Genomic DNA, 20,685 nt, shown 5'->3' on the forward strand with positions numbered 1-20,685 from the left:
TCCTCTCAACTATAGATAGTAAAAATAAAAAAAACAAAAAAAAACAAAACACATAAAAACCAGCGTGCGTTCCACTGTGGAACGCACGGAGGCGGGGATATCAACGGTGGTAGACGTCCCCTGTGACGTCCGCTTGCCCATCCCATCTAAGTTATCAGGCTCACTTCCGTTTGCGTTCCACTGTGGGACGCACGGAAGCAGAGCCAAGCAGTGTCAAGCCTGCCTTTCCTGTATTAGCGTTCCACAGTGGAATGCACACAGGCAGAAGTTAACCAGGGTGGAGAGCAGCCTCTATAACAACCGCTTGCCCATCCCACCTAAGTTCTCCAAGTTACTTCCACTTGCGCTTCAATATAGAACGCACAATAGCAGACTTGAGCACGACCCACCAGTGACTCCTGTGGCATTAAGTCGCAATAATACCAATCCTGCCTTTTGTGATTGTCCCCAATCTAACGCACATATACATGAATAGTATGACCTCTCATATCCATCTTATTCAGACATGGAGGATGTTTTTAGCAGCTGTCAATTAATATAGATATATAACCATTATATTTGTATTCCATAATAGGATAAAATGGAATTATAGGTAAAATAACCCTATTCCATTCTTCTTATTTAGAAACGTCCAGAGTCACTGATATACGGGAATACACCTCCCATTTTTTTAAAAATATATATAGTCTTTATTTGTTAGGACATACGGACCTCATAAGGGGAAAGAGAATTGTAGAAAGTTTTTGCATTTCTAGATAATACACAGATACAAATGCAAAAATAAAAATTTCTCCTCTTGCAAAAAAATTTTTTTCCAAACAAAAAAAAACCTTTGGAAGCAACAAAAACCCTAAGGAAAAGAGGAAGGGGTGGGGGATAATTTCTTTGAGATCAAGGACCAACTATATTTAGCAGGCTAGATTCCATATGGAACAATGAGCCAAATGGCAGGCTTTCAAATGCTATATAGGGCCATCAAAAAAGAGCAACTATGAAATGGAAACTTTGAATACTCTTCCCGATAGAGAAAAATCTGGAAAGTCACATAAGTGTTATTGTTGGTACGCTGTGGGGAAACTAGTCTCAAAAATCTATAAGAAGCAAGCAAACGAAATTTGCTCATTGAGGCCTAGTGGACTCACGGTATTTAACCGATGGATCCACTCTGTCTCTTTTTGTATAATCCTTTTATCCCAATCTCCTCCTCTTGGGGGAGGATCAATAACCTCAAAGGCACAGAAGTTAAAACACTCCAAATTACCTCCATGTACAGTATTTATATGTCTGGCGATAGGGGTCTCTCTCTCATTATGAATATCGCCTATATGATCGCCTATATGTTTGCGAAACTCTCTTTTTGTTTTGCCAATATATTCCAATCTGCAAGTACATTTAAACAGATAGATAACACCACTAGTTCTACAATTCGCAAAGTGCCGTATAGCGAATGTCTTTTTCAGGATCTCACTATGAAACATTTTTGTAACACAAATATATTGGCAAAAGGTACACTTACCACAACGGAAAGTACCAGATTCTCTCCTATCCAACCAGGTCCCTGTAGGTTTCAAAGTTTTCAGTTCACTATGCACTAATTGATCTTGAATGCTACGGCCTCTACGGTAAGTTATATTTGGTACATGGGGTAAGAGATCTTTGAGGTCTGGATCTGCTTTAAGTATTCTCCAATGTCTCTGGATAATACTTCGGACCGAACGCGCATGACTGTCAAATTTTCCAATAATGCGGAGGTCTGAATTTTCTTCCCTACTCCTTGGGGTTAGGAGACTACTTCTAGGGGTCTGGATAGCATTACTGTAGGCATTACTGAGCACATTTGGAGGATAACCTCTTTCAAGAAAACGATTTCTGAGGTTCCCCGCCTGATGGAAGAATGCTGACTCTGATGAACAATTGCGCCGTACCCTTAGGTACTGCCCTTTAGGGATTCCAGTTCTCAAACTAGGAGGATGATAGCTACTCCAATGTAGCAAGTTGTTAGTGGCAGTTAGTTTTCGATATGTGCTAGGTATCAATTGCCCTTCATTCCCCCTCCTTATAGTGACATCTAGAAAATTAATTTCCACATCCTGGAATTCTGAGGTGAATTTTAATCCCACATTATTGAGATTAATGTCTTTCATAAAGCGATCAAAAAGTAATGCATCTCCAGACCAAAGAAGGAGCACATCATCTATATAGCGTCCCCAGAATAGAATATGGGGAATCCACCAAGATGTCTCCTCTTAATTTTTGAAAATAACCGTATCCTCCCACCAGCCCATGAGCAAATTAGGATAAGTTGGGGCTACTGAACTCCCCATTGCTGTTCCCCTGAGCTGGTGGTAGAATTTTCCGCAGAAAGAGAAATAATTATGCATTAATATGCACTCCAAAAGTTCAATTATGAAGTGGTTGTGCTTATGGCAATGAATAGCTCTTCCACTCAAATAATATTTAACGGCTTCCAATCCTGATACATGTGGAATGCTACTATAGAGAGCCTCAATGTCAATTGAGCCAAATGTACTCCATCTTCCAAGGTAATGCCATCCAGTTTACACAAGAGATCCATAGTGTCACTCAAATATGATGGTAATGCCAATACATAGCTCCTAAGGACTTTCTTAAGATACACACTACAATTCTGGGTAAGGGAATTAATTCCAGCAACAATAGGGCGGCACTTTAAGGGGTTCAAACCCTTATGAACCTTCGGGAGACTGTAACAAAACGGCGTCACCGGAAATTTTATCATCATGAAATCTTTCTCATTCTTAGAGATAACCTTCTCTTGAAAGGCCCTCAAAAGAATATTCTCCAGTTGTTTTTTGAAAATTATGATGGGATCCTTCTTCATGATAGTATAAGTTGCAGTATCTTTCAATATATTTAAACACATAGTGGAATACATAGCCCTATCAAGGATCACCAAGTTTCCGCCTTTGTCGGAAGGCTTGAATATTAAATCAGTATTTTGGGACTATCCCTGTGTGTGCCTGCATGCTTTTTCTCCTGTTACCTTGGTAAGCTCCATACTGGTCTCTGGTCTTTTGCTGTATTGTTTACTTCTAATGTGTAGTCGACATGCCGATTTTTTCAGCTAGTATTTTCTTGTCTACACTAATTGCTATATGTGTTCTTCAGCACTGACCATACCAGTGAGCTATAAGTGACTGATATGATACGATTCTGCATGCATCCACATGTGGGGAATCTTATCACTCCCTTGTCTTTGTAAACCTTTCATACTTATATTTATATTTATATCCATGCCTTTGTATTGCACTACTGCTTGTTTATTAAATGAATTTTTTATCTGCACACTAGTGCATTTGACTACTTCTTGCTTCTAGTTTTTGAGGTATGTAGGCACCTGGGCAAAATGAACGACTTCTTCCTTCCTTGTATTTAATTCTGGGTAAGGGAATTAATTCCAGCAACAATAGGGCGGCACTTTAAGGGGTTCAAACCCTTATGAACCTTCGGGAGACTGTAACAAAACGGCGTCACCGGAAATTTTATCATCATGAAATCTTTCTCATTCTTAGAGATAACCTTCTCTTGAAAGGCCCTCAAAAGAATATTCTCCAGTTGTTTTTTGAAAATTATGATGGGATCCTTCTTCATGATAGTATAAGTTGCAGTATCTTTCAATATATTTAAACACATAGTGGAATACATAGCCCTATCAAGGATCACCAAGTTTCCGCCTTTGTCGGAAGGCTTGAATATTAAATCAGTATTTTTTTCTAAGTTGTCTAATACCTCCCTTTCAAACTTACTCAGATTCCGTGTGTATCCCCCAAGGTTATTACCCAACTTTTTGAGATCCTCACTAACTAAATCAGTGAAGATATCAATACTATTGCCGTCTGTGATAGGTGGCATTCTGGTTCTTATTGGTTTTAGGTCTGTAAAAGGACCCAATCCTGGAATTTTCTCATTTTCATTCAAATGTTCTGTCAGAGTTCTTACATCAGGTAAATCTTCTTCTAATATACCTAATTCCTCACATTGCCTCCTATCTACATTCTTGAAAAATTTGCGCCATTTGAGCTTGCGTGCAAATAGATGCATGTCCTTTGTCCGCTCGAAAAGGTTAAAACGGTTTGTTGGTACATAAGAGATACCCAAGCTCAATACTTTCTTCTCTACTCTGGACAATGTATATGTTGTTAGATTAATGATGTTATTGCTATCCTTTATAGTGGTCTCAAAATTACATCCTATCTGTATTGAGGGCGCCCTGGTCTCTGGCTCAGATCGTAAGTGTTCCAAAGTGGGCCAGTTTCCAAAAAAGAAGAAGAAGTGGAGGGCGAAGAGTAAGGCCCATATGCCAGGTATTTTGGGCCACCTTTCACTCATCTCTGTCTATTTTTTCTCCTTTGAGCTTGTGGTTCAGAGAAGTTTCTTACTCCTGTAATATTGGTATTAGGTGGAGGATTTCTCTCACTATCCGAGGTCTCAGCTTCGGAGGAGGAGATATCCGTCACTTCCTCTCTACCACTAAATACTAGAAAGGGGTAGGCCCTCTTCTCTTTAAAGTCTGACAGATCTCTCAAAAATTGTTTCTGTTTTCTATCTTTAATATTAGACTGAAACTTTTCAATCTCAAATTGTAATATAGATTCCTTATGTGCAAAATCGATATCGGCTTTATGTTTTAGTGTTGTTTCTGTAAGTTCTGCCAATTTTTTAGCAGTACGATCAAACGTTAATTTATCTTCGTCAAGAAGAATAGTCATAAGCCTAATAGAGCTGTCTGTCAGTTCTTTCTCCCATTTTTGAAGCGTCTCATTGGACCTAGCCCTTTTTGCTGGAATAATATTTAATCTTAACCCTTTCGGTACTATTCTGTTCTTAATGTAGTTTTGTAGAGATTCTACCTCCCACCATGACCTGAGATTATCCTTATAACAGGTAGTAAATTCTCGACATATCCCCTTTATACCACTATGTGTACTAGATTAACCTCCAGATTCACATTCAGAAAAAATCTCCTTAGTAGAGTTGAGCGTGGTTCGTGGTTCTCCAGTTTGCGGTTCGAGGGATTTTGGGGGGTGTTCTAGATAGAACTAGAACTCGAGCTTTTTGCTAAAAGTTCGTTAGCTCGAGTTACGTTCGAGAACGGTTCTATCAGCAAAAAGCAAAGCTAATTACTAGCTGGCTTTTCACTGTAATAGTGTAAGTCACTCTGTGACTCACACTATTATGAAATTTCAGCGTATAGTGTGCAGGGACTGCGTGTTCAGATCACTGTGGCTGAGATAATGGCGATCGCCATTTTTGTTTTTCTTTTCTTCCTTCTTTAAGCGCGCGTGTAGTGGGGCGGGCCAGCATGTCAGCCAATCCCAGACACACACACAGCTAAGTGGACTTTTTGCCAGACAAGCAAGGGCATGTGTCATAGGCTGTCCATGTCACATGTCCTTGCATTATAAATACGGCAATTTTCCCGACTGGACGCCATTATCTGCCTTCTGCATCTGGGTGACAGTCACCGCTAACGCAGCTCCTACCGCCGATCCTGCTGTGTACGCTCTACACACAGCGCTCTACAGATTAGGGATAGAAGTTTAATTCAGCCCTTTTCAGAGCTCATTTCATCCGGCTCAGAGCAATAGGTGACAGTCATGTCCGTGGAAATAGTTTTTAACAGCTACAGATAACAGCGTCTGTGTAGCTAAGCTCAGGGACTTCCTTGCTGCATTTCACCATTAGGAGTGATAGAAAGTGAGGCTTCCTTTCCTCTACACTGACCCACAAGCCGGCCACTGTACCCTCCTGCCCTTTTTAGCAAAGCCATTTTAATTGCAGAGTGCTGCCAGTTAGTGCCATCCAAAGAGTGGCTGCTGTCCTCCATTATTGGGGCACTTGTGCCTTGCAAGTCCCACCACCTCTGCATTCTCCCCTCCTGCACATTTTTGCAAAGCCATTTTAATTGAAAAGAGTGTTGCCAGTTAGTGGCATCTTAAAAGTGGCTGTTGGACTTCATTAGTGTCCCACTGGTGCCGAGCTATTTCCAGCACCTCTGCATTGCACCCTCAAGCTCATTTTTACTAAGCCATTATAATAGCAAACACTGAGGAAACTTAGTGGCATCCTAAAAGTGGCTGTTGGACTTCAGTAGTGTCCCACTGGTGCCAAGCTATTTCCACCACCTCTGCATTGCACCCTCAAGCTCATTTTTACTAAGCCATTATAATAGCAAACACTGAGAAAACTTAGTGGCATCCTAAAAGTGGCTGTTGGACTTCATTAGTGTCCCACAGGTGCAAAGCAATTTCCAGCACCTCTGCATTACACCCTCCTGCTCATTTTTTAATAAGCTATAATAATAGCAAAAAATGCTGCCAGTTAGTGGCATCCCAAAAGTGGCTGTTGTACTCCATTTGTGCCCCAATGGTGCCAAACTATTTCTAGCACCTCTGCATGACACCCTCATGCACATTTTGCAACGCTATTTTTATAGCAAAGGTAATTCCTTGCTGCATTTAATCATTAGGAGGGATAGAAAGTGAGGCTTCCTTTACTGTCCTGGTACCCACAGAACACAGCCACTGTATCCACCTGCCCACTTTTGCCACGCTATTTACTTTGCCCAAAGAACTGACTCTTTTTCTACCATCCTAAAATTGTTTGGAATACTAAGTTAGTGTTCCTTTGCTGCCAAGCAAGGTGCAACACATGGGCATTCTACACTCCTTTCCATTTTTGGAACGCAATTATTAACTGCAGGTAGTCCAGCCAATCTTTGACGATGGTGCAGGCGTGGATATAATGTTTCCTTCATCCAATGGTGGTTCTCTCACTGTCTGACAGCTCAACAATACCGTCTGTTTTCACTTACAAAACAAGTGACGACCTACCAATCACACTCCTGCTTACGGGTAACGGGGTGGAAGTTCAATGTGAAAAAGCATGTGTGACTGCTGTCCCCACAGTCACAGAGGATGAAGAGCACGCAGATGCACTTGATGGGGCAGGCGGTGGTTGCACAGCCCCGCTAGGCCGCATTGTAGCACAGTGAAATTCCCATTTCGACTTATGCTTCATTTTAAGTCGAGCGGCTCGAGTTCGGTTTGTCGAACGGAAGTCTCGTTCGAGTTCGGTTCGGTGAACCGGTTCGGCGAACCACTCGAACCGCATAGGAAACAATGGGAGGCAATCACAAACACATAAAAACACCTAGAAAACACTCTCAAAGGTGTCCAAAAGGTGACAAACAACTCACAAGACAACACAAACACATGGGAAAGTGACAAGGACATATACTCATGCGAAAACAAAAGAGCTGGACAAGGAAAAAGAGGAGGAGTCACAGATATAGGCATGGCATGCCCTTCTAAAATCATGTAAAACACCGTAAGGTTACTCCAAGCGGAGTCTCCCTTTTTTCCAAAAATTGGGCCACACAGACACCACTTCAGTGGCAGCACTTGTGCCCCAGTTGTACACTTCACAGGTTGATTTGCATCAAGAACATTCAAAATTACACCATCCTTAACTGTCCCCAGGATGACACCGGGGTAAGTAGCAAAGTCTTTGCTGAACCATGACTTGTTCATCTTGGCTCCTTTTAAAAAACACAGCAAGCAAGGGTTACTCCAAGCGGAGTCTCCCTTTTTTCAAAAAATTGGGCCACACACACACCCACCCCTTCAGTGGCTGCACTTGTGCCCCAGTTATACACTTCACAGGTAGATTTGCATCAAGCACATTCAAAAATACGCCATCCTTAACTATCCCCAGGATGACACCGGGGTAGGTAGCAAAGTCTTTGCTGAACCATGACTTGTTCATCTTGGCTCCTTTTAAAAAACACAGCAAGCAAGGGTTACTCCAAGCGGAGTCTCCCTTTTTTCCAAAAATTGGGCCCACACACACCCACCTCTTCAGTGGCAGCACTTGTGCCCCAGTTGTACACTTCACAGGTAGATTTGCATCAAGCACATTCAAAGATACGCCATCCTTAACCGTTCCCAGGATGACACCGGGGTAGGTAGCTAAGTCTTTCCTGATCCCAGCTCTGTTCATCTTGGATCATTTTTAAAAACACTGTAAGCAAGGGTTACTCCAAGCGGAGTCTCCCTTTTTTCCAAAAATTGGGCCACACACACACCCACCCCTTCAGTGGAAGCACTTGTGCCCCAGTTGTACACTTCTCAGGTAGATTTGCATCAAGCACATTCAAAATCCACAAGCATTTACTCTCCCCAGGATGACACAGGGGTAGTAAATTCCTTGTGGATCCATGACTTGTTCATTTTGATGAACGTTAGTCTGTCCACATTGTCACTGGACAGACGCGTGCGCTTATCTGTCAGCACACACCCAGCAGCACTGAAGACACGTTCAGAGACAACGCTGGCAGCTGGACACGACAAAAATCTCCAAGGCGTAAGTAGAGAGCTCTGGCCATTTTTCAAGATTTGAAGCCCAAAATGAGCAAGGCTTCATTTGCAAAGTCATGGCATCGATGTTCATTTGGAGATATTCCTGTATCATCCTCTCCAGCCGTTGACTATGTGTCAGACTTGTTGTCTCTGGTGGCCTTGCAAAGGATGGTCTAAAAAAATTATGAAAAGATTCAATAAAATTGCTGTTACCAGCACCAGATACGGTGCTACTGGTACGGGTAGACTGTTGAAGATGACGAGACCGTCCCATGTTTGTCAAGTTACAACTGGGAGATTCACTCCCTGCACCACAGTTGTTTGGTGGAAAAGCCGAGCTAAGATCGAGTAAGAGCTTCTGCTGATACTCCTGCATACGTGCGTCCCTTTCTATGGCTGGAATTATGTCACAAAATTTGGACTTGTACCGGGGATCTAATAGTGTGGCAAGCCAGTAGTCATCATCACTTCTAATTTTGACAATACGAGGGTCATGTTGGAGGTAGTGCAGCAAGAAGGTGCTCATGTGTCTTGCGCAGCCATGCGGACCAAGTCCACGCTGTGTTTGTGGCATAGAGGTGCTAACCATTTTTTCTTCCTCTGACATCTCCCCCCAACCTCTTTCAACAGAAATTTGACCAAGGTCTCCCTCATCCGCTGATAATCCAAGTCCATGGACAGTTCGTCCTCCATTTCTTCATGTTCTCCTGTACCTTCCTCAACATTTCGCCTTCTACTATGCGCACTTGTTGATCCCTGTCCCCCATGGTCCCATGCCTGCCGCATTGGTGATGATGAACGTCTGGACCTTGGTGATGTTGTTATGTCTTGCGCATATGAATCCTCCTGTAGTTCCTCCCCTTCCTGTTGTCCCACCCCCTGACTCCGAATAGTGTTTAGCGTGTGCTCCAGCATGTAAATGACTGGAATTGTCATGCTGATAATGGCATTGTCAGCACTAAACATATTCGTCGCCATGTCGAAACTGTGCAGAAGGGTGCATAGGTCCTTGATCTGAGACCACTCCATCACGGTGATCTGCCCCACCTCTGCATCTCGTTGGCCCAGGCTATATGTCATGATGTATTGCACCAGGGCTCGACGGTGCTGCCACAGTCGCTGTAACATGTGGAGAGTCGAATTCCAGCGTGTCGGCACACCGAATTTCAGGCGATGAACCGGCAGGCCGAAAGACTTCTGGAGCGATGCAGCGGTGGTTGAATGGCGGAAGTGAGCAGACAGTTTTCGTGCCCTGGTCAGAAGGCCATCTAGGTCGGGATAGTGTGTTAAAAATTGCTGGACAACAAGGTTCAACACGTGAGCCATACAAGGCACGTGTGTCACCTTGCCCAGGTGAAGGGCCGCACCCAGGTTTGCAGCATTGTCGCACATGGCCTTACCAGGCTGCAGGTTGAGTGGAGACAACCATTTATTAAACTCAGTCTCCAGAGCTGCCCACAACTCAGCCGCTGTGTGACTCTTATTTCCAAGACATTTCAAGCTAAAGACCGTCTGATGCCGTTGCGCTCTGCTGCCAGCATAGTAATGAGGAGTGCGTGATTCCTTCTGCGCAGTTACAACGCTGGTGGCCTGACCAGGCAGGCTTGGGGCGGAGGTGGAGGACCCAGACGAGGTGGAGGAGGCAGAAGCAGTGGTGGAACTTGAACAGACAGAGGATTGACGCCCAAGTCGTGGGGACGGCAAGACTTGTGCAGCAGACCCTTCACCATCTATCACCATAGTTACCCAGTGCCCAGTCAGCGGCATGTAACGTCCCTGTCCATGCTTACTGGTCCAAGTATCGGTGGTGAAATGCACCCGTTCACACAGAGTTTCTCAAGGAAGCGGTGATGTTGTGTGCGACATGCTGGTGTAGCGCAGGTACACCTTTCTTAGAGAAGTAGTGGCGACTGGGCATCTGGTACTGGGGCACAGCGACAGACATAAGGTCTCTAAAATCCTGTGTGTCCACCAGGCGGAAAGGCAGCATTTCGGTAGCCAAGAGCTTGCAGAGGGATAAAGTCAACCTCTTAGCTTTGTCATGGGTCGCAGGAAATGGCCTTTTATTTGTCCACATCTGAGGGACAGAGATCTGGCTGCTGTCTGTAGACGGTGGTGAGTAGGGTGTCCCTGAAAAAATGCAGGTTTGTGAGGAAGGAGCAGGCATAGACATGATGTTGCCTTCATCCAATGTTGATACTATCGATGTCTGAGAGAGCGGTACACACGCACTTGTTTCCCCTTCCAAACCAAATGACGACCTACCAATCAAACTGCCTGTTGCGGTAACAGTGGTGGAAGTTGTGCGTGGAAAACCAGGTGTGACAGCTGTCCCCACAGTCCTAGAAGATGAAAAGCGCGCGGATGCACTCGAAGAGGCAGATGGTGGATGGTTCGATCCGCTATACCGCATTGCAGCACGGTGAGCTTCCCACTGGGACATATGATATTTATTCATGTGAGGATTCATGGAAGAAGTTGTCAAACTCCTGAGGTTTTGCTCTCTACTAACAGAATCACGCCAAATTTTACATATCACATGATTTGGGCGATCTTTTTCTATGTCAAAAAAAGGTCCAGGCTAGGCAAGGCTTAGAGGGCATGCGACCTGCTGAGCCCCCCCGACTAGTGCTCAGAGGCAGAGTGGTGGCTGAGGATGCAGTTGTAGACGTGCTACCAGTACTCCGACTCTGTCCAGGAAGGCGCAAGGTAACTTCGTTGTCAGTTGCATCCTCCTCCACCGCCTCTGTTGACCTCTTCGAGTGCCTGACTGTGGGTTGACAGTAGGTGGGATCTAGAACTTCCTCATCAAGCGTTGTGATTGCACTCCCCTCACCCTCAGACTGAGCCTCTTCCTGATGTGAACCAATATTTAAGTTGTCATTCCAATCTGGTATCTGCGTCTCATCGTCATCATTATGTTCCTCATTGTCTATAACAACAGGTGTTACAGTTTGTGAATAAGGGTCAACATTATGCTCAGAAACTTGGTCCTCACGGCCTGAATCAGAGTCACAAAGGTTCTGGGCATCACTGCAGACCATTTCCTGGTCTGTACTCACTGTAGCTTGGGAGCAGACCTCTGATTCCCAGGCTACAGTGTGACTGAACAGCTCTGCAGACTCAGCCATCTCATTTCCACCATACTGTGCAGGGTGGATGGAGACTTCAGAGCTGGAAGAAAGCAAGTGTGATTGGGATGACAACTCAGAGGACTGGTGTTTTTTGGATGCGGTAGTTGAGGTGGCGGTGAGGGCACTTGTTGGACCACTTGAGATCCATTCAAGCATTTTCTTTTTTTGGCCATCATCTACCTTTGCTCCAGTTGTTCGTGTCCGTAAAAAAGGGAGCACATCGAATTGTCCACGGAAAGTAGTAGACATCTTACTTTTGCTGGAAGATGGTCTATCTTCAGCAGATGTTAATGGAGCCTCTTCCCCTTTCCACCAGCATCTGTCATTTTGCCACTCATTTTGATTGCGACAAGATTGTGCACTTAAAATGTGGTAGTAAAAATTGAGAGGTGGTGTAGATTGCAGCGGTGGTCTATCTTTATTAACAGCAGAATAAACAACAATAACTATCCCTGACAATGCAACTACGGCCCTTAAACTGGCAGCATAGTTTGTTAGTAAAATGGCTTAGTAACAATTAGTTTGAGTGTGCAATGCAGTGGTGCTGCTAATAGATTTGCACCAGTGGGACACTAATGGAAGTCCAACAGCCATTTTTAGGATGCCACTAAGTTTACTCAGCATTTGCTAGTATAATGGCTTAGTAACAATGAGTTTGAGTGTGCAATGCAGTGGTGCTGCAAATAGCTTTGCACCAGTGGGACACTAATGGAAGTCCAACAGCCACTTTTAGGATGCCACTAAGTTTACTCAGTGTTTGCTGGTATAATGGCTTAGTAACAATGAGTTTGAGTGTGCAATGCAGTGGTGCTGCAAATAGCTTTGCACCAGTGGGACACTAATGGAAGTCCAACAGCCACTTTTAGGATGCCACTAAGTTTACTCAGTGTTTGCATGTATAATGGCTTAGTAACAATGAGTTTGAGTGTGCAATGCAGAGGTGCTGCAAATAGATTTGCACTAGTGGGACACTAAGGGCGGCTTTGCACGTTGCGACATTGCACGTGCGATGTCGATGGGCTCAAATCGAAAGTGCCGCACATCCGGCGTCGCAGTCGATATCGCAACATGTAAATCCTTTTTGATACGATGAACGAGCGCAAAAGCGTCGTTATCGTATCATCACTGCAGCCTCCGACATTTTCATAATGCCGGTGCAGCGACAGGTGCGATGTTGTTCCTCGCTCCTGCGGCAGCACACATCGCTGTGTGTAAAGCCGCAGGAGCGAGGAACATCACCTTACCTGCCTCCCGGCTGCAATGAGAAGGACGGAGGTGGGCGGGATGTTTACATCCTGCTCATCTCCGCCCCTCCACTTCAATTGGCCGCCTGCCGTGTGACGTCGCTGTGACGCCGCGCACGACCCGCCCCCTTAGGAAGGAGGCGGGTCGCCGGCCAGAGGGACGTCGCACGGCAGGTATGTGCGTGTGAAACTGCCGTAGCGATAATAATCGCTACGGCAGCTTTCACTAGATATTGCACGTGCGACGGGGGCGGGACTATCGCTGCCGCATCGGTAACACATTGTTACCGATGTCACAGCGTGCAAAGCCCGCCTAATGGAAGTCCAACAGCCACTTTTAGGATGCCACTAAGTTTACTCAGTGTTTGCTAGTATAATGGCTTAGTAACAATGAGTTTGAGTGTGCAATGCAGAGGTGCTGCAAATAGATTTGCACTAGTGGGACACTAATGGAAGTCCAACAGCCACTTTTAGGATGCCACTAAGTTTACTAAGTGTTTGCAAGTATAATGGCTTAGTAACAATGAGCTTGAGTGTGCAAAGGGCAGGAGGATACAGTGGCAGGGTTGTGGGTCAGTGTACAGGAAAGGAAGCCTCACTTTCTATCCCTTCTAATGGGGAAATGCAGCGAGGAAGTACCTGACCTTAGCTACACAGATGCTGTTATCTGTAGCTGTTAAAATCCGTTTCTACGGATCTGACTGTCACCTATGGCTCTGAGCCTGCTGTTATTAGCCCTTACAAGGGCTAATAGAAACTTCTATCCCTATTCTGTATTGCGCTGTGTGTAGAGCGTACACAGCAGTATCGGAGACAGGAGCTACGCCAGCGGTGACTGACACCCAGACGCAGAAGAGATAATGGCGTCCGGACGGGCAGATACCCGTTTTTATAATGCAGGAACATGTGACATGGACATTCTATCACACATGCCATTGCTTCTCTGGCTCAAAGTCCACTTAGCTGTGTGTGTGTCTGGGATTGGCTGACATGCTGGCCCGCCCCACTACACGCGCGCGCTTAGGGAAGGAAGACTAGGAAAAAAAAAAAATGGTGATTGCCATTATCCCAGCAGCAGTGATCTGAATGCGCTGTTCCCGCACACTATACGCTGAAATTTCATAATAGTGTGAGTCACAGAGTGACTTACACTATTACAGCGGAAAGCCAGCTAGTAATTAGCTTGGCTTTTTGCTGCTAGAACCGTTCTCGAATGTAACTAGAACTATCGAGCTTTAGCAAAAAGCTCGAGTTCTAGTTCGATCTAGAACAGCCCCCAAAATCACTCGAACCGCGAACTGGAGAACCACGAACCGCGAACCGCGCTCAACTCTAATTTTAAAGTGGGCTTTACATGCTACGATTTTGCTACAGCGATCTCGTTGGGGGTCACTGATTTTGTGACGCACATCCGGCCGCTGTAGCGATGTCATAGCGTGTGACTCCTAGGAGCGATTTTGGATCGTTGCAAAAACGTCCAAAATCGCTCCTCATTGACATGGGGGTCCGCTCCCAATTATCGCTGCTGTCGCTGAGGCGAAGTTGATCCTCGTCCCTGCGGCAGCGCACATCGCTACGTGTGATGCCGCAGGAACGAGGATTATCTCTTTACCTGCCTCCGGCCACAATGCGGAAGGAAGGAGGTGGGCGGGATGTTACGTCCCGCTCATCTCCGCCCCTCCGCTATCATTGGGCGGCTGTTTAGTGACGTTGCTGTGATGCCAAACGGACCGCCGGCTTAGAAAGGAGGTGGTTTGCCGGTCACAGCGACGTCGAAGGCCATGTAAGTACGTGTGACGGGGGTGCGCACTTTTGTGAGCGACTGACAGCGATATGCCCGTCGCGCACAAACGATGGGGGCAGGTCTCATGCTAGAGATATTGGGCCGGATATTGCATCATGTAAAGCCACCCTTAGTCTTGTATTTGGTGGGCTCCCCAGTATGCAGCAAAACCACGCAACATTAAAAGCACTGTATCCAGTTGGTTTCATAAATGATTGTTTAACTTTCCCAAAACAAACAATAAGAACCATGTATAAAATTGAAATAATAGAACAATCTATTCAGTTGCCTACTACTTGCTAATCCCTCGGCGTAGCAGCAGTAATTGTGTGTGTGTGTGTGTGTGTGTGAACACGACTTACTAGTGGCGCATCACAAGAGCTTCCCAGTTATGTACCTAAACATAGACAAAACACATCACCCACCCTGAATACCCTTGTTAGCTGAAGCCTCACAGATAAGGCAGATGATAACAGTGTGAATGCAAACCACACAGCTCTGCAACACAGTCATGGAAATCTTGAAAATCAACAGTCAATGCAAACATGTGTAGCTGTCCCTCTATGATTTAAACTGTACGTGACAATTTGACAGTGCAGAGGCAGCAAGTCTGATTGTCTATATAGTCGTCCTACCCAGAACAGATATGTGTTTTGATAATAAAACAAAGTGTTGCGTGCACGCATTACTGTCTGGGCACAGCCTACCTTACCCGGGTACTGTGATGTCTATTTGCCATAAATACAGACTTTACGCTCCTATCATGGTAAACAATATAGACAGCACTGGAAGAATGTTGGTCTGTGGCACAGGATGCTGATCACTGGCATTACCGTACTGCTCACCAAAGTCCAAAATGACTCCCCTCACAATTGAGCAAAGTGTTTCCGCGGTTGCTCCTTGCTGTAACACACACCTTTATCTTTTCATTCTGTTCATAGACAGCATCTCCAAGTCCACACCCGAAGATCGTTTTGCTATTGCTATAGTGACCAAACAGACAAAAGCAGCTCCAAAAAAACAGCAGCCCCTTGTGTGTAGTCTGCAGCAATGCATGCAATGAACGGCAAATAAGCATGTTGCATTGACAGTGGCTAAAGCTGAGCAATACATCCTCACGCTATCAATTCATATCCATGTGACACTTCATGGTGGAAGTACTCAAAGTTGAGATTTTTTGCCTTCTACTTACAGATTGTTACAGGTTGCATGACTTGGGTGATCCTTTGCTATGTCCAAAAAATTCCCAGGCTAGGCAAGGCTTACAGCCCATGCGAACTGCATAACCAACATGACTTATGCTCATAGGCAGAGTTGTGGCTGAGGATTTTGTTGTTGACGTGCTTCCAGTACTTTGTCTTTGTCCAGGAAGACACAACGTAAACTCGTCGTCAGTAGTATCCTCCACCACCTCCTCTGCTGACGTCATCGAATGGCTCAAGTGGTAAGTGGTGTCTCCAACCTCATCATCACCCTGTGTGTTTTCATTCCCCTCGTCCTGAGTCCCAAAATACTTTACAATGTAATCCCGCAAGGGCTGGGTCCTCTGCCCTCTCTACCAGTCTGTCTATTGTTACTTGTATATGTATTCTGTATGTAACCCCCTTGTCATGTACAGCACCATGGAATCAATGGTGCTCTATAAATAAATAATAATAATAATAACTTCTTTGTCTGTACTCACTGCAGCTTTGGAGCAGATCTCTGAGTCACTGAACACCTCTGCAGACTCAACCATCTCTGTTACCCCATACTCAGCAGGGCTGGTGGAAACTTGAGATCTGTTATGAAGCAAGTGCGATTGGGTTGACACCACAGTGGAATGGAGTATTTATGATGATATGCAGATAGTCTCAGCAGATAATTGGAGTGCAAAAAACATGCATATCTATATATATATATATATATCTATATATATATATATATATATATATATATATATATATATATATATATATCTGTATATATATATATATATATATATATATATATATATAGATATATATATACAGAGAGAGAGAGAGAGAGAGAGGAACCCTTATTCCAAAAAAAGGACTTAAAATCAAACATTTAGTTTACATTCCAAGGTCTTGTTTTTCAATGTGGAATACTGCAACTCAAGAACCTCCTGACATGGCTGATGCTCCCTCACTATGCCATGTTCCTCCCTTTATAAACTCAATTCATCTGATCCGCTCCTCCCACCAAACACATGCAGATCGTTAGAGAAAACTTATAATCACACCAATGTGGTGCCGACAGTAAATCACCATATAAAGGATAATCCTCTCAACTATAGATAGTAAAAATAAAAAAAAAAACAAAAAACCCCAAAACACATGAAAACCAGCGTTCCACTGTGGAACGCACAGAGGCGGGGATATCAACGGTGGGAGACGTCCCCTGTGATGTCCGCTTGCACATCCCATCTAAGTTATCAGGCTCACTTCCGCTTGCGTTCCACCGTGGGACGCACGGAAGCAGAGCCAAGCAGTGTCAAGCCTGCCTTTCCTGTATTAGCGTTCCACAGTGGAACGCACACAGGCGGAAGTTAACCAGGGTGGAGAGCAGCCTCTATAACAACCGCTTGCCCATCCCACCTAAGTTCTCCAAGTTACTTCCACTTGCGCTTCAATATAGAACGCACAAAAGCAGACTTGAGCACGCAGGGAAGGAGAGACCCAGCAGTGACTCCTGTGGCGTTAAGTCGCAATAATACCAATCCTGCCTTTTGTGATTGTCCCCAATCTAACGCACATATACATGAATAGTATGACCTCTCATATCCATCTTATTCAGACATGGAGGATGTTTTTAGCAGCTGTCAATTAATATAGATATATAACCATTATATTTGTATTCCATAATAGGATAAAATGAATAGAATATGGGGACTCCACCAAGATGCCTCCTCTTAATTTTTGAAAATACCCGTATCCTCCCAGGAAGTCCTATTGCAGATCAGCCTAGTGTATTTAGGAGAGCAGTTTCTGCCTGGCGGCCACCGCTGTTCATTATTTTCCTGCTGCTTCTGAAGATGGCTGGAACTTATCCCTTCAGTTTCTCCCATTTATTCTGTGCCTGAATCTACTCCAGATAAGTTTGTTAGTTTCTGTGCTTAATTGCTGAAATTGCACTTTAGGCCTCTGCCACACTCACGTGAATTTCACGCACGTGCCGAGAGACACGTATTTTCCCTGCGTGTTGTGTGCAGGTAAGTACGTGTCTCTGGTACGTGCGTGACACGTGTGTTCTACGTGTGCTATCCGCGATAGCACACGTAGAATCAGTAATTATTATACTCACCTGGTCCTCCCTGCTGTCCGCGCTGCTGTCCGTGGTGCTGATCCTCAGTCTCCAGCCCTCCCGTCTCCCCGCTGCTGCTGCTGCCAGGCAGTGAAGTGAATATTCTATGAGATTAATGAGCGGCGGTCGGCAGCAAGAGGCAGCAGCGGCAGAGACAGGAGGGCTGGAGAAGGTGAGTTAATGTTTTTTATTTTTTTCCCTGACATGTGTGTTTACTCCGGCGCGTGTCACACGGGACCGCATCCACACTACACCCGTGTGGTACGGGTGCGGGCCGTGTAACACCCGTGCTGCCGGAGAAAACACTGACATGTCAGCGCTTTGAAAATCGCACACACGTACAAACGCACACGGACACACGTTCCGTGTGGTTTTACGTGTGTGTGCCTGCTACAATAGGGTAGCATTGGTTAAAGTGTCTCCGTGCCGCCGGTACGTGTAAAAAATGACAAACACGTGCCGGCAGCACGGATGTGTGGCACAGGCCTTAGAGTGTTTCTGCTTATTCCATTTGGTTCTGTGTTTGATTTCTTGTATGTGAGAATTTGTCTTTCTGCTTTTGTGGGCAAGGCAGTTCCTCCAGCAAAAAAGGGAGCTTGCTCCCTGTTCATGTTTGGATTATTTGCACTTTAGAATATTGTTTGTACTGTGATTTTGTTTCTTCCCATTATATCTGCAGTTCTGTTTAACCCCTTCAGCGCCCAGCCTGTTTTCACCTTAAAGACCCGGCCATTTTTTGCAATTTTGACCAGTGTCACTTTGACAGGTTATAACTCTGGAACACTTCAACAGATCCTGGCGATTCTGACATTGTTTTTTTGTGACATATTGTACTTCATGTCAGTGGTAAATTTAGGCCGATATGTTTTGCGTTTATTTGTGAAAATTTTGGAAATTTGGCGAAAATTTCGCAATTTTCAAAATTTGAAATTTTATGCCCATAAATCTGAGAGATATGTCACACAAAATAGTTACTAAATAACATTTCCCACTTGTCTGCTTTACACCAGCGCAATTTTTGAAAAAAAAAATCCGTTAGGAAGTTAGAAGGGTTCAAAGTTCATCACCAATTTCTCATTTTTCCAACAAAATGTACAAACAAATTTTTTTTAGGTACCACATCACATTTGGAGTGATTTGAGAAACCTAGGCGACAGAAAATACCCAAAAGTGACCCGATTCTAAAATCTGCACCCTCACTCTGCTCAAAACCACATCCAAGAAGTTTATTAACCCTTTAGGAGCTTCACAGCAACCAAAGCAATGTAGAAGAAAAAATGAAAATTTTACTTTTTTAACACAAAAATGTTACTTTAGCCATAAAAATTAGTATTTTCACAAGGGTATCAGGAAAAATGCATCATAAAATGTATTGTGCATATTCTCCTGAGTACGCAGATACCTCATATGTGGTGGAAATCAAATGTTTGGGTACACGGCAGGACTCGGAAGGCAAGGAGCGCCATTTGAATTTTTGAGTACAAAATGAGCTGCACTCATTAGCGGATGCCATGTTGCGTTTGGAGACCCCCCTAAGGTGCCTAAACAATGGAGCTTCCCCACAATTGACCCCATTTTGGAAACTAGAGCCCTCAGATAATTTTTCTAGATGTTTAATGTGCACTTTGAACCCCTGGGGACTTCACAGAAGTTTATAACGTTGAGCCGTGAAAAGAAAAAATTTTTTTTTACCACAAAACTGTTGCTTCAACCAGGTAGCTTTTTTTTTATCACAAGGGTATCAGGAAAAAATAGACCATACAATGTATTGTGCATTTTCTCCTGAGTACGCAGATACATCATATGTGGTGGAAATCAAATGTTTGGGCACACGGCAGGACTCGGAAGGCAAGGAGCGCCATTTCACAGCAAAATTGGTTGGAATTATTAGCGGGCGCCATGTTGCGTTTGGAGACCCCCCTGAAGTGCCTAAACAATGGAGCTCCCCCACAATTGACCCCATTTTGGAAACTAGACCCCTCATGGAATTTATCTAGCTGTTTAGTGAGCACTTTAAGCCCCTGGAGGCTTCACAAACGTTTGTAATGTTCAGCCGTGAAAATATTTTATTCTTTTTTTTTACTACAAAATTGTTTTTTCAAACAGGTAGCTTTTTTTTCACAAGGGTATCAGGAAAAAATGCACCATAAAATGTATTGTGTAATTTCTCCTGAGTACACAGGTACCTCATATGTGGTGGAAATCAATTGTTTGGGCGTACGGCGGGGCTCAGAAGAGAAGGAGCGCCATTTCACAGTAAAATTGATTGGAATTATTAGCAGATGCCATGTTGCATTTGGAGACCCCCTGAGGTGCCTAAACAATGGAGCTCCCCCACATGTGATCCCATTTTGGAAACTAGACCCCTCCCCATACAAAAAAATGAGTTTGGCAAAATAAAAAATACAGACATCAGTAAAAAAAAAAAATGAATAAAAAAAAAATATGAGCGCCTGCCACTAAGACCAGTGCCAAACGTGAGAGCAATGCACGAGTCTCGCATCGCATCATCCACTCCAGTCTGGAAGCGAGCAACTGCACTGGTAATTGCGATGCGAGAGGGTGGGGCGGCAGATTAGAAAGGGCGCAGCGGATGGAAGATGGGAAATGGCGCAGCGGATGGAGGAGCAAATCGCTGCCCGTGCCGCACAACATCGCGCGGACCCCTCACACTACTTACCTGCCCGGCGACGTTGCTGTGACCAGCGAACCGCCTCCTTTCTAAGGGGGCGGTCCGTGCGGCGTCACAGCGACATCACTGAGCGGCCGCCCAATAGAAGCGGAGGGGCGGAGATGAGTGGCCGGAACATCCCACCCAC

The sequence above is a fragment of the Anomaloglossus baeobatrachus genome, chromosome 7 (assembly GCF_048569485.1).
Source record: "Anomaloglossus baeobatrachus isolate aAnoBae1 chromosome 7, aAnoBae1.hap1, whole genome shotgun sequence".
Classification (NCBI taxonomy): domain Eukaryota; kingdom Metazoa; phylum Chordata; class Amphibia; order Anura; family Aromobatidae; genus Anomaloglossus; species Anomaloglossus baeobatrachus.